Source organism: Ambystoma mexicanum, chromosome 6p (assembly GCF_040938575.1).
Source record: "Ambystoma mexicanum isolate Mex_15411 chromosome 6p, UKY_AmexF1_1, whole genome shotgun sequence".
NCBI classification, from domain to species: Eukaryota; Metazoa; Chordata; class Amphibia; order Caudata; family Ambystomatidae; genus Ambystoma; species Ambystoma mexicanum.
The window spans coordinates 422,564,470-422,579,404 of record NC_090935.1 but is presented as its reverse complement, the minus strand read 5'-3'; positions in this window follow the sequence as shown (position 1 = coordinate 422,579,404).

Below are 14,935 nucleotides of genomic sequence, written 5' to 3'. Positions count from 1 at the left end.
ATTTGGATCCAGCTATGTATTTTTGCTAAAATACTTACCCATCCAATTAATTCTCTCTACAAAGACTTGAATGTGGTTTTATTGGCTGGAACAGTTAGTTCTTTTAATATTTTTAATGGAAAGATGTGTGGGATTTTATATAAATTAGGGTCCAATATAGAGGAATTGCAAGTGAAGCAACTTAAGATAAAGACAAAATTGTATGAAACAGAATGGCGGGAAACAATAGGTCAACTGGGCAAGTATTCGTTGTACAAAGAATGCGCTGGTTTCGAAAGGCACAGATATAATTTACCTAGATATATGTATCTATTCCCTTGCAATCGAGCTTGATTACAGTATATCAGGTTTAAACTGAATCAATTGCCAGAACTCGAGTGCAGTGGCCCATGAATGGGTCTTAAAAAATCTGCAAGATGCTTTTGATTATGGAAGAGAGACGACTCTTTGGAAACATTGAAAGATCTAATATTGTACTGTGATTTTACTGGTCACCTGATGAAACTACATTTTAATCGATTTGATTACAGTCAAGTTGAACATGCTAGAGACTCTGGAATAGATTGATGGAAGGAAACAGTATTTCTCTGTTGCTGGCCCTCCATAGATTTTTCAATACAGTGTTTGATTTGTTGCATATGCAGGTTAATTGATATTGTAACAGAGTTCTCGTTCTTGGTGACAGAAGAGAGGCACTTCAGTAGAACTGGTGACAGCTCTCAGGTAGACAGATGCCCAGGAAAGGATCTTTATGGTTCTGGATTGTTAGCGTCTTTTTCAGGCATGGATGAAGGACAGATGTGGTGCCAGTAGACTCTTCTCCTTTTCACGGTCTGCGTATTATGTGAGGGAACTTTGGGGAGCTGGTTCAAGTCACTGCAAGCTTAGAAGGATGCCCACAAAGGTCCAGACATATGTGTGCTTTGGTTGAATGATGCAAAGCGATGCAGCATAGGTTACCAGGTATTGGTGAATTGCGGGCCATGGAGGTTGCAGCTCTTGCAGGGATGGCGCAAAATGCAGTTCATCTTGGGACTGCTTAGAACCACCAGTCCAAGGGAGGAAGTAGTTGTGTTTGGATATTCTGTGTTGCTTGGAAGTTGAGGTCGGGACAGCAGCAGTTACTCAGCAGGCTCTAGTGGTCATTGGAATTTGCTGGTGGCGTCCTTCTTATGGTTTCTTTTTTGGTCAATTCTGAGTTTCAGTTCCAGGATCTCAGAATGTATCCAGCAACACTGGCTGAGTCCACCAATCATGACCCATGCACCATTCAAACCTGCGGGGTGGTTGTAGCCAGCCTCCCAGTCTGAACTGGTTTCAGTCAGCCACACTGCAGGACAAAGACCAGGGGAGTTTTGATCACCTCCCCCACGTCCCCTCCTACCAGTCACTTAGAGACCCATTGCAGGCTTTCCTTAGGAAGCCCAGCAAAGACAAAGGGACCAGAGAATCTTGTCCCACACATAAAAGTAGAAGAAGACAACAGAAAGCACAGGTTATCTTGTTTAGGGCTTAGAAAAGTACAGCCACCATTTTGGGTAAATAGTGACCCTATAGTGACCGGAAGAGAGCCTGTGACAAAATTCCACAAAACGGCCTGCAAAAAGGTACACTGCCACCTTCCTAAACAGATTACCTTTCACAGTTACCAAAAAGCCACCACTTTCATTCCCCCTCCCACTCTGACCACTGACTCTCTCACTGACACAGCCCTTGCTAACCTTCACCTCGCCATATCCAACACTCTGGACATTCTTGCCTATGTCATGAGGATCCGCATGAAGCCTGCCTCCAAGAACAACACCTGGTATGATTCCAACCTAGCCTCTCTAAAAGGCAAGTGCATAGCTGCTGAGCGTAAGTGACAGGCATCGAGCACATCCGTTGATGAACTGGCCTGCCACCTGCTCCAAAGGCAATACAGACTCTTCATCGCTCTTTGAAGGCCTATATCCAAGTCTCCATCTCTGGGGCCACTACCAACATGGCTGAATTGTTCGAAATCTGCAAGGAACTCACCATCTCTGACCCTCTGCACTGCACTGGCCTTTCCCTTCTCCCTCATCCCCTCTCACCCTCCCTCCTACTCTACGGTTTCTCGTCCACATCGCCGGATGAGGTCTCTAGACAAGTCCTCCCTATGAAAGTCTATTCCAAACATGTGGTCTCTTGCTCCTCCAGAACTATAGAGGACAACATTGGCTGCCTTGCTCCAGCATTGGCTGATATCTGCAATCACTCCTTTGCCACTGGCTCCTTCCCGCCACCCTACCACCCTATCTCCATTAGCTGCTTCATCAGCAAACTCTTGGAGAAGCTGGTTATCTTCCATGCTGAATCTGTTGGTTGTCTCCACAACCACCAGTCGGGCTTCAGAGCAGCCAGAGACAGAGAGACTACACCCCCGAACACCCTGTGAAGACTTGCTTTCAAATCTTGATTCCTATTCTGCATTCTTCTTGACCTTTCCTCTGCTTTTGATACGGTCCCTCATACCACCCTTATAACCAGCTTTGCGATTCCCTTAGAATCACAGAACCTTGCACCAAAATGGTTGACCACCTTCCTCTCTGACCGATCATCCGAGTTTCAACTGGGTCCTTTTCTCTCCTCCATCTCACTCTCCACCTGCAGCATCCCTCAGGGCTCTATACTCTCGCTATGGCTCTTCAACATCTACCTTGCACCCCTAGCCCATTTGAACTCTGCCTTCTCTCCTCACTTCCAACACGCAGCCCTCCTTCAAGCTTCCCTCCACTGAGTCTTCTTCCTCTCTCATTCCCGACTGCCTGACTGCTATACAGGCATGGTGTGCGGCTAACCATCTCTGACTAAATGCCAGTAAGAGTGAGATCCTTCTCATTGTGACCCCAGCTCCCCCCTTCCTTCCTACTCTCTGACTGCCCTCCATTGGCCCCCCCCCCTCACCCTCCTGTGAGGCAAAAAACATTGGTGTCATCTTCAACTTCTCTCTCTCCTTCTCTCTCTCCTTCTCTCCACACATCACAGACCTTGCCATGAAGGCCCACTTCCAGCTGCACCACATCAGAGGCATTCTCCCTTTCCTCACCTTTCCCCAGAAACTCAAAGCCTCCAGAGCTCTGGTCATCTCTAGGCTGGACTACTGAAACAGCTTTTCCTCAATATGCCTAAATCCTTCCTTCCCCCCTTCAACTAATCCAGAATAGGACTGTGAGACTTATCTTTGGCCTCAAGGCCAGGGACTGCATCTCTCCAGCCCTAAAATCTCTCCACTGACTCCATTTCTGCAAGGATTAAGTTCAACAACCCTCTGCATCATCCACAAGGTTTTCTGGGGCCTGGGGCCTGGAACCAACTATCTCTCCAGAATTACCCCCCTACTAGAGCCATCCAGTCTTCTAGCTCCAACTCTCTGCAGATCAGATGCTTTTCCAAGCAGAGAATGGGTGGTTAGATCTCTCTCTTCCGCAGGTGCTTCCCTCTGGAATGGCCTCCCTGACCCTCTCAGACATGAGCGGGATCTCCTTAAGTTCTGGAAACTTCTCAAGAGCCTCTTTTTCTCTTCCTCCTCCCCTCTCCCCCTCCCCTGCTAATGTCCTCCTCTGTCTCATTTTGACTGGCTGCCTGGTTCCTTCGGATTCATACAGTGTACCAGATCCTTCAAGACCAGTCTACCCCTGCACTTGTCCCCCCTGACCCCGAACCCCGAACCTTACTTGCACTTGCCCTACTGGGCTCCCTCCTCCTGCACTAGCCTGGCTGTGCCTGAATCCCTTGACCCCATCCAGCCCCGTTCCTCGCACTGAGCTCACTGACCTTCTTCCCATGCACTCTCTGCAGTCCCCTAGTACCCAATGGGGAGTTTTCTGATAAAATGTGGTGATTCACGAAATTTTTTGCATGGTTCAAAGTGACTTTGCACTGCTGAAAAGTGACTTTGCACTGCAGACACAAAACCTGATGCAGTGCATAGTAATTTTTGCAAAACATAATGACTTTGCACAGACAAATGTGTCATGTCTCGCTCCCGGGTCACCGGAGCGGGACTCAGTTACAAGGATTACCTGGTCAGGGTATGAAACTGCAATCACACAGTGGAGCAGACCAGAGGGAGAACCGTGCAGAATCTGGCTCACCAAGCTGCACGTCATTGATGGGTGCACCCAGCAGCCATCAGCCCCGGCTCTGTGGGCACCCAGGCCAGGGCTGAAACCCCAGACAGGGGGCTCCCTGTCCAACCATGGTCACACAGACCCATCAGTGGCCTGGGGGCATCCAGGCCATTACAGCAACAAGGCCAGCGTTGCCCAACATATGCAGGCATAGTTGCCCAGCAGGGGCTCTGTGACTACTCAAGGACCGGAGGATAGCGGTGCCCATCAGGGTCACCATCCTGGTGTAGGGCCCTACAGGATAGGCCTTCTGCCTGGTACAAGTTGGAATCCGCTCATTACTTTTATTACTTTGGTCACGGACAGCACGAGCCCTGGCAGATACCATGCTGGGAGATACCATGTAACATGCGTTTAGTATGTACACATATTTGATGGTGACAGGCAGGGTTGGTGGCACGTTGGGGGTTTCACCACATTATCAAAGGACCCTTTATTAACCTAGGTGAGTGAAACATAAAGCCACTCAAAGCCACTGAGAGACACCAGTGGCAGTTTCTGGCACCACATAAAGCATGTCCACAATACGGATGATCACAGCTTCACACAGCCCATTGACGAGCCATTTTAAGCAAGTTCAGGGTCTGCAGGCTCCCAGCCTTCATGGGGATGTATACTGAGTCCATGTTTCGCACATGTGGAGTTGCGGGAATCTAGTTCATACTTTCACCAGTATCAGCTCAGGACAGTCCCACCACAGTTCAGGGGCCGGCAAAGCCGCACCTGGGGGGACACCAAGGGCCACATCGACCTAGTGCATATACAGTTGGGGCAACCAGTGGCAGGGTACTGGTGGCGGGATGATAGGCCACTCCTTATGCTTCCCCTTCCACATAGGGGCAGCTGGCAGGGAGAAACTGGTGGCAAGGTGTCTGGGCCACAGGCCTAGGAAGGTGCACAAGTACTCATGTGAGCTGCAACCCTCCCGTGTTATTCCCCATTCCTTTCCATTGTTCCTTTTTTTTTTGACAGTCACCACCACTGGGCCCAGGAACTTTAAGGCCATTTGCCCACAAAGATTTCTTCCATATGCACTGCTGATGCAGCAGTAGTGTTGTTTTCACTTTCAGCCACTTCATTATGTCAATCAAACTCACTGCCATTGGCCCGGGCCTGACCTTTGCTCCGATTTAGAGCGCTTTATTTTACATTTCCCCTCCGGCAGGAAACTTGTTTAATGCCCAGTATTACCGCCCTCTCCCCCAGACGGGTCACTGAGTGGGACTCAGTTACCAGGATTACTCGGTCAGGGTCTGAAACTACGATCACGCAGTGGAGCAGACCAGAGGGGGAACCATGCAGAGTCTGGCTCACCAGGCTGCACACCACTGCTGGGGGCACCCAGCAGCCATCAGTCTCGGCTCTGTGGGCACACAGGCCAGGGCAGAAATCCCAGACAGAGAGCTCCCTGTCCGCCCGTGGTCACACGGGCCCATCAGTGGCCTGGGGGCACCCAGACCATTACAGCAGCACAACTAGCGTTGCCCAGCATACGCACGCAGAGTTGCCCAGCAGGGGCTCCATGACTTCTCAAGGACAGGAGGACAGCGTTGCCCCGGTGTAGGGCCCTCTGCCTGGTACACAGTGCCACACGCTGCAAAGACTAGACGTCAGATAGGGGTCAGTTGGTTCCAAGACTGAGGAAAGGGAATCTGCTCATTATTTTTATTAGTTTGGTCACGTGGTCACGGACAACACAAGCCCTGGGAGATACCATGCTCCCAGGAGGGGTGACACATCACAAAATACACTTTGCACTGTCGACACAAACCCTGATTCATGGAACTGTGCAAAGTCACGTTTCAGCAGTGCAAAGTCACTTTCAACCGTGCAACAAATTCCATGAATCAGGCCCTTTTAAGTCTGTTCGATATGGCCTTTAACGACTAAAAAGTTTAACATTTTAAACCGTTGGTAAAGTGCTCTGAAGTTGCCACTGTAGCACGTGCGTATACTATTAGGGTTTTCATTCAACGTTATAATTTGTATGTAAACGTAAAAAAATGTTTACTGTTGATACAGACATAAATACGAGTAATTACTTCCCTCCACATTGCCCCTCTTGTGGTAGACTATTTGAGAAATACAGCTTAAAAAAAATAGGATGGGAACTTTCCACAGGCTCAAATAAAAACCCAGAAACTCTCACTTGGGCTGACAGATAAACAAAAGGGACTTGGAACTTACTGCAGTAGCGTTATTCTGGGATGACTGGCGGATGGCACGGTAGAGCAGAGGTCTTTCTAAACAGAGCCTCTGGCTGGCACTGGGTGAAAGCTATGCATGCTTCCCTCATTCGGATCCACAAGGAACTGAACGTTTCCGCCGCAGTGCTTAATTGTGTTTATTTCCGTACACGCCACAGATATGCTGGTTTGTGTGTTGTTCTGGGGAGTTCTGAGGCATCACGTGCCTAAATTTAACTTTCATCAGTGAATCAAAGAGAAAATGGCGACGTTCGAAAATCCAGTGCTGGTAAACTGTTAAACAGTATTATCCACAGGTTTGCAAACACGCACGCACAGTGTTAGTTAAAAATAATAACAAACCAGCCCAGCTAATATACCTAATGAGAGGCAGTAATAAAAATAGCTTTACCTATGCAGGTGACCTCACAGGATGGACCACAGAATCAGCCAATGTGGGCAGAGAAGGACAGCCGCTTGAGAGGAGTGGAGCCGGGTTAGAGTAACCCATCCCACCCCTCATCCTCATCCTGCTCCAGTCACTGCCAATTCATCAACTTGCTATGATGCAAACGCTTCATTAAATGCCCAGATAGTTGCCCAATTGACAGAATCATAGATGAGAGTGAGATGAGGGAGCAATCAAAACGCAATGGGCCTCATTCCGAGTATGGAGGTAGCCGCTTTTAGCGGCATGGCTACCCCATGCCGGGTACCGGGTTCTGGTTCCTTGAATAGGGAAATACCGGGCCATTCCGTCCTTAGAGGGCCCGGTATTTTTCCCATTCAAGGAACCCGGACCCGGTACATCCCCATTGCCATTTGAGCCCCCATAGGGCTGAATGGGAATGGGGAGGATGCTAACAACGGGCCCGTTAATGACGGGCCCGTTGTTAGCATCCTGGTCTGCTCGCGGGACCCGCTAAGGACGCCTGGTTTTACGCTGGCGGCTCTACCGGCATCATTAACCCCCTACCGCCTGGGTCGTAATGAGACCCAATGTGACCAATCACCCAGGTTCTGCAGGGTGAGAGCTTCAGCCACATAGCAATGACTATAAAGGAGGCATTACCTCCGTGGCAATACACGGGTTGAAAGTAGACTCCCGAAAGGTAACCAGATATTAAAATCGCACTTGATGAATGAGTGATGGGATTTTAATAAGAAAAGGAAAGTGTTTTATTGTGTACACATTCATCACATTCAATGTTGACATTCACATTGGTATTCTGGGATGACTGGCAGATGACACGGTAGAGCAGAGGTCTTTCTAAACAGAGCCTCTGGCTGGCACTGCGTGAAAGCTGTGCATGCTTTCCTCATTCGGATCCACAAGGAACTGAAAGTTTCTGCCGCAGTGCTTAATTATGTTTATTTCCGTACACACCGCAGATATGCTGGTTTGTGTGTTGTTCTGGGGAGTTCTGAGGCATCACGTGCCTAAATTTAACTTTCATCAGTGAATCAAAGAGAAAATGGCGACGTTTGAAAATCCTGTGCTGGTAAAATGTTAAACAGTATTATCCACAGGTTCGCAAACACGCACGCACAGTGTTAGTTAAAAATAATAACAAACCAGCCCAGCTAATATACCTAATGAGAGGCAGTAATAAAAATAGCTTTACCTATGCAGGTGACCTCACAGGATGGACCACAGAATCAGCCAATGTGGGCAGAGAAGGACAGCCGCTTGAGAGGAGTGGAGCCGGGTTAGAGTAACCCATCCCACCCCTCATCCTCATCCTGCTCCAGTCACTGCCAATTCATCAACTTGCTATGATGCAAACGCTTCATTAAATGCCCAGATAGTTGCCCAATTGACAGAATCATAGATGAGAGTGAGATGAGGGAGCAATCAACACGCAATGGGCCTCATTCCGAGTATAGAGGTAGCCGCTTTTAGCGGCATGGCTACCCCATAACGGGTACCGGGTCCTGGTTCCTTGAATAGGGAAATACCGGGCCATTCCGACCTTAGAGGGCCCAGTATTTTTCCCATTCAAGGAACCCGGACCCGGTACATCCCATTGCCATTTGAGCCCCCATAGGGCTCAATGGGAATGGGGAGGATGCTAACAACGGGCCCGTTAATGACGGGCCCGTTGTTAGCATCCTCGTCTGCTCGCGAGACCCGCTAAGGACGCCTGGTTTTACGCTGGCGGCTCTACCGGCATCATTAACCCCCTACCGCCTGGCTCGTAATGAAACCCAATGTGACCAATCACCCAGGTTCTGCAGGGTGAGAGCTTCAGCCACATAGCAATGACTATAAAGGAGGCATTACCTCCGTGGCCATACACAGGCTGAAGGTAGACTCCCGAAAGGTAACCAGATATTAAAATCGCACTTGATGAATGAGTGATGGGATTTTAATAAGAAAAGGAAAGTGTTTTATTGTGTACATATTCATCACATTCAATGTTGACATTCAAATTGGTATTCAACATCAGAAAAGTGTCCACTGCAGTGTGTACACCATGGCTAGGGAGATCTAGATTTATAGAGTGGGACCCCGGGGTTTTGAGAGAAAGGGTGGAGAGTAAGATAAATCTTATGAAAAGTAGATTTGATGCCCAAAAGAAGACCAGACTGGTAATAGTCTCTGAAGGAGATAGAGTCTAGAGTCGCAAGTCTAGTTTCGGGCAAAAAAGAGAAAGAAGGTATGAAGGTCCAGTGGTGGTCAAGAAAGACTTGTGCAGGGCTGTTGTACTTAAGGATGGAAGAATGTACAACAAAGCTAGGATTGCATGTAGACAATGAAACCTTTTAATTATTATTTTTGAAACAAGGGGGAGATGTGTTATATTGTGTACATATTCATCGCATTCAATGATGACATTCATATTGGTGTTCAACATCATCCACTGTACTAACCTAACCAGATGTATTCATGTATTTATTTGAAGTTGTTTGTTTATATTCAGGCTCGGCATCCTGCCAATGCTGCTGCATTATGACCCAATAGAATTCCTAGAATGTATATAAGGAGCTCCTTGGTGAAGCACAGGCAGTTTATGCAGCCTGATTGTGGAGATGGGCATTCAGATGGACCTTTAATAAAGAAGATGAAATCAAGCTCATGGTGGACTTACTTGGTTCTGGGATGTAACAGAAAGCCTCAAAGTGCACACATAGACACACGCAAACACACACACTCACAAATACACACACTCATTCAAGCTCTCACATGCACACACATTTCATTTAGAAGGCACGGGTGCACAAAAACTTCACACACACATGCACACACACATACTTACTCACACACATGCACGCAAATTCAAACTCACAAACACTTCACGATCATTCAAATGCACACAAATACACAGATTTCATTCACAATGTGCACATACAAACAATTTTTGCCTTTTTGTGCATCTGTTGATTACTTTTTCCATCGGATGATAGCTTCCGGTCTCGCCATCAGTCAGGCCGTTTCGACCATGAGAGATGGTGGCTCAGCCACTGTGATGAATCAACTTCTGGGGCACCAGTTGTCCCAGGATGAATATCGGTTTCTAAAGCATCAATCAGCCCTACACCTCTAGTACACCAGGAGGGATCCGAACAGACTGGAAACACAAGCAAATTATAAACCTCCATGTCCAATTTTGGTAAGATGGATGGAATGGCAGGTGTATCTCTAAAAGTTCACGGATCGTTGGTTAGTTGGAACACAGCAAAAATACAATTATTACCCAAAGAGAAAAGGGACTGTCCAGTCAAGGTTGTATACAAATAATCTACTTTATTATGATCACAACAGACAGTTCTAGCACACTATGAAATACAACCCACCCTGAAAAGGAATGCAGAGGACAGTTTCAAAGAAGGAAAAGGGATGCACTCTGGATACTGACATGATGGCAGTCGGTATACCGGCTGGCCGGTAAAATAGCTCAGTGGGTTAAGCGCTCGCTGCTGCAATCTGAGCATGATCTGCAGGTCACAGGTTCGAATCCCAGCAAGGCCAACTCAGCCTTTCATCCTTCTGAGGTCAATAAATGAGAACCAATTTCAATTGGGTGATATTGTATGGAAATATGTGCTCTGTAAAGCACTTTGGATTAAGGTACTATATAAATAACACATCATTATCATTATAGTAAATGATCACAATAGTTCAAGGATACTTGGTTTCAACACAAAGAGAACAATGAGTCATAAAATGTCACAAGAGGCCTTCAGAGAAGACCCAAGGGGACAGAACCACAATGTACCTTGTTCCTTGTGCTGTAGGAGTTCTTGATGCTCGACAAGGTCGAGTCGGTTTCAGGGTGCATTGCAGCTTCTGCAACAGAGTTCAAGATGGGAGACACCTGTGAGTGTCATGCAGCAGGGCGTGTCAGGATCAGGAATCGTTGTCTTGGGGCTGGTCGGCAGTTCTGAAGCAATGGCCGAGGTGTCTTGGACAGCTTTAGCGACTGTGGCATAACAACAGTTAGCAGTGCAGTCGGTTGCAGATTGAGGGGCTCGACAAGCTTGAAAATGACCTTTAAGGCGGACATCGGTAGATGCTTGCTGATGCACTCCTCCTTGCTTCTTCACTGGGCTTGTGTCATCCTTTAAGGTAGATGGCCCAGAGCTGAGGAGAGTGTTTCAGGCAACTGCCTTGTTCTTGGTTTGGCTCAGAGAATCTTTGGCACTTCCCACCTTGGACACTTGCTGCAGAGCCTAGCCGGGTACGCTGTGTCCTGGATGGGTACGGTTCTGGAGCTGCTGGATTGTCCTCTGCATTCGGTATCTCCCTCTGTTCCCTGGAAGATATTTAGGGGGGGGTCTTGCTTCCCTCTTGGAGGTCCTGGCCTTCCTTCACTGGCGAAAGATGTACGGCAGACTGTACCTTCAGCCAGGGCCCAGAGATGAGTTCTTCCTTCTGCTTCGGGTGAAGCCTTCAGATGATCTGCCAAAAGAGGGGCTCGGCCCTCTTTTAAGGCCAAATGGATCACAGGGATTGGTGTAAGGTAAGCCTACTTTAATTAACCAATCATGGGTCCCCACCAGCAATCTCCTGTATGTGCGAGGTCATAACCAGAGTGCTTTGCAACAGAAAAGGTAAAGGGGTGAAAACATGTACTATGGAGTCCCACCAATCTTTTTGTCTGTTGTGGATCAAAGGGACTTTTCGGTTAATGGAGCACTCTGTGGATCCTGATTAAAGCGGCAAGTCTCCCTTGAAGCTGCAGCAGGACCAGACTTTCTGGCTTCGCCAAATCACATTCTCGTGCCTTCTCAATGGGGTCCCCCTGCAGGGATGACAACTGTACACACGCAGTCCCAGACATGACATTTCACTGTCAATCGATACAGAGTGGGGGGAGCTAGCTTCAGGTTGACACAGTGCATATGAAAGGGTGTTGGGGTTTCCTGTCTCCTTTGTTAGCCTCTGCAGCCAGGCCCCATGTAGGCCATGATTAATATGTGAATGCTGTCACCAGATACAGTGCTCAGCAAAAGAACAAGACGGATCCATGGAGCCTGTGTTAGTTAATTAAGCTGGCCATGGCAGAGGCAAGTTTTGGTCCTCCACTTCTGAGATTTTATTTATTTATTTATTTATTTATGTGTTTATATAGCACTGCAGCCCGTAGGCATCAGGGTGCTTGACAAAAAGACGGGGACAACAGATAAGACACAGGACAATCAGGCACTAAGAATCAGGGAAGGCAGGGGGTCCAGAGGTGCGAGTTTCTCTAAAAAGGACTGTTTTCAGTTTTTTTCTGAACTTCAGGTAGTTTAGTTCCCGTCTGAGCGGGAGTGGGAGTTAATTTCACTTTGTGATAGCTCTGGTGGGGAATGCCCGTCCCAGGCCATTTGCTGTATTTATAATTCCTGATTGAAGTAGACCTTTGTTTTCGGACCTCAGGGTTCAGCTGGGCATGTAGCGGTGGATTTGCCTTTTCAAATATTCGGGGGCGGTGCCGTATAAGCAATGGTGATTTAACAAGGGGGGTCCTGGGAGTCCCTCTGCCAGACATTAGTCCTGGTTACGAGGGACTTACCCAGAGTCTTTAGCTCACTATCTTTCACAGAGAAGAAATATCCCAAACATATCAGTCTTTGTCCTGCCCTGGGGCAGTCCAGCACCGAAATGCGAGGCAATTCTCCTCTGAACAAGAGTACCACAGCAACCCCATACATGTGTTTCAGCCTAGTTGGGCATCATCAGTGAGGTGAAGCTGTGCCTCTCTAAGAGCAGTGAGCAAGGGCTCCAAGTCTGGATTCCCCTGGTAACTTAGGGTGAGACCCAAAGTTACTTAGTATGCAAAACAGAGGGGGGTCTGGCAAACTCTCTACCAGAACAAACACAGCCCATTGACTTGTTCTTGGGTGGATGGCCCCTAGGAGAGTCTCAACCAAGTCTTTAGCTCACGGTTCTTTTCACAGAGAAGAAATTTCCCCGCATATCAGTCTTTGTCCTGCCCAGGGGCAGTCCAGCCCCGAAATGCTAGGCAATTCTCCTCTGAACAAGAGTACCACAGCAACCCTATACATGTGTTTCAGCCTAGTTGGGCATCATCAGTGAGGTGAAGCTGTGCCTCTCTAAGAGCAGTGAGCAAGGGGTCCACGTCTGGATTGCCCTTTTAACTTAGGGTGAGACCCAAAGTTAATTTATGCGTCTACTTCCATATATAAAGGTAGGCGCCGGGCAACCTTGCGCATCTCAAAATGATTTTCAGCTGGTCTGTTTATCATTATTCCTCGCTCCCAGTTCTCTTTTGCCTTCCCCTTTCTGTTTCCCTCCCTACCTTGCCTGCTAACAAGCTCCTTGCCCTTTGTCCTGATCTGCCTTCCTGTTTTCCCCGTCTACCTTATTCTTGCCTCCCTTGAACTTCATAACTCTTTTGGCTTCCTTTGACTGTCTCCATTGCCAGTCTACTGTCTGCCCGTTCTGTCTCCAATGGGGTTTCCCGGCTGCCAGTTTGCCAGTCTGCCTTGGGTTCTCTAGACCTGACTGCATCATCTTCCGGCCAGTGCATCCTGTGGAGTCTGTCTGGTTTTACCCTTCAACTTCATCCAGCAGTTCTGAAGTTACCATTTGCCGGCAAAGACTTCTTGCTCCAGCCAGATTGTCCAAGGTCTCCCCTGTTTTGAAGCCATTTTTGGGGGAGTGCCATCCTGTGACGTTGGAAACCAGCCCAGCACTGACCGCTGTCCCAAGCTTGGGGTTTTTGGTGTCAGGTTTCATTACTGGGGTTGTGGGAATGTGTGTTTCCTATGCCTTATGGTTTGAGCCTTAACCTTGATGTACATAGTGTGGAGAGTTTCCCAAGCCAAGATGGAGATTCCAAGCAGGCTCTCTGATTGGTGAGGAGTGTAAGAAAGGCAAAGACTGAACATTCTAAACTGCCTTTCATTGTCAGCAGCCCAGCAGGAAAGGACTTATGTTCAGAGCTCTGGTGTCAAGTTACCTGTGATTGGGCCTTTCTGCCTGTTTTGAGATTATTAGGGAATGGAGAGAGTCCTGAGTTCCAGTAAGTCAACCCAGAGATCATCAGTTGGAGATAAGAACAAGCCAAGTGACTTTTGAAGTTATTTTGAGTAATTGAATATTGATCTGTTAATATTTAATTCGTTTTCTAGTTAAGTCATCAGTTTTTCTTTAAGAAATCTAAAAGAAATCCTGTTGGGCAAAGTGCTTTGAGCACAAACCGATTGCGACAGTTGTTGAGTGCTTATAACCATTCCTCTGCTGTTTCCCATGTAACTATTTGTTGCCAAGCAACATGTGGATTTGTGTTGAAGGAGAGTCGCGCTCGAGCTCATGAAAGTAGCATCACCGTATCGTACGTTCCAGGAGTTACGTGTTGAGTGTTTTATATTATGAGTACTTGTAATTTAGTCCTTGTGATGTTGTCACATAACTCCCTGGTCACGTGGAGAGGAACACGGGGGCGGCAGGAAGGGGAGGGACAGGAGATGACGTGGGGCAGGCACTTCGGGGTAACGAGTTAGATAATAAAGGATGTGTTAAAGAAGACTCTGCGTCCGTGCTTTATTTGGGATGTGATATCTCTACACATCTCGACACTGGCGACGAGCCAATTCACGCAGCAGGGTCACTTTCCCGGCGCTTTAGGCGCAACGGCAGTGTACGGCGGGTGGGAGTAAGTATACTCCCCGCCGACTGAAACTCCCTCCAGAAGTCCGAGCGGGGTGTTCGCAAGTACCCGTCAACGGCGACAAGCACATCCGCGGGTGGAGCGCGTCGGCTCCCTGCAATTGTCACGCACGTTATCGCAGGTGGAGCGCATCGGCTCCTTGGGATCACTCGCGTCCAGAGTGGCAAATTTGTCCGTGAGTGGAGCGCATCGGCTCCTCACGCAGAAGCGCGTGAGTGGAGCATGTCGGCTCCTCACAGCGTTTCTCGTCAACGCCGTGCAAGGGATTCGCAGGTGGAGCGCATCGGCTCCCTGCGACGGCTCATTCTCTGGAAGGGGATTTGCCTGTGAGTGGAGCGCATCGGCTCCTCACGCAGAAGCGTGTGAGTGGAGCGTTTCGGCTCCTCACAGCGTTTCCCGCCAAAAGGCAGTGGCACCAGTGGGTGGAGCGCATCGGCTCCCCACGCTCATAAAGGTAAGCTCGCGTCAAGCG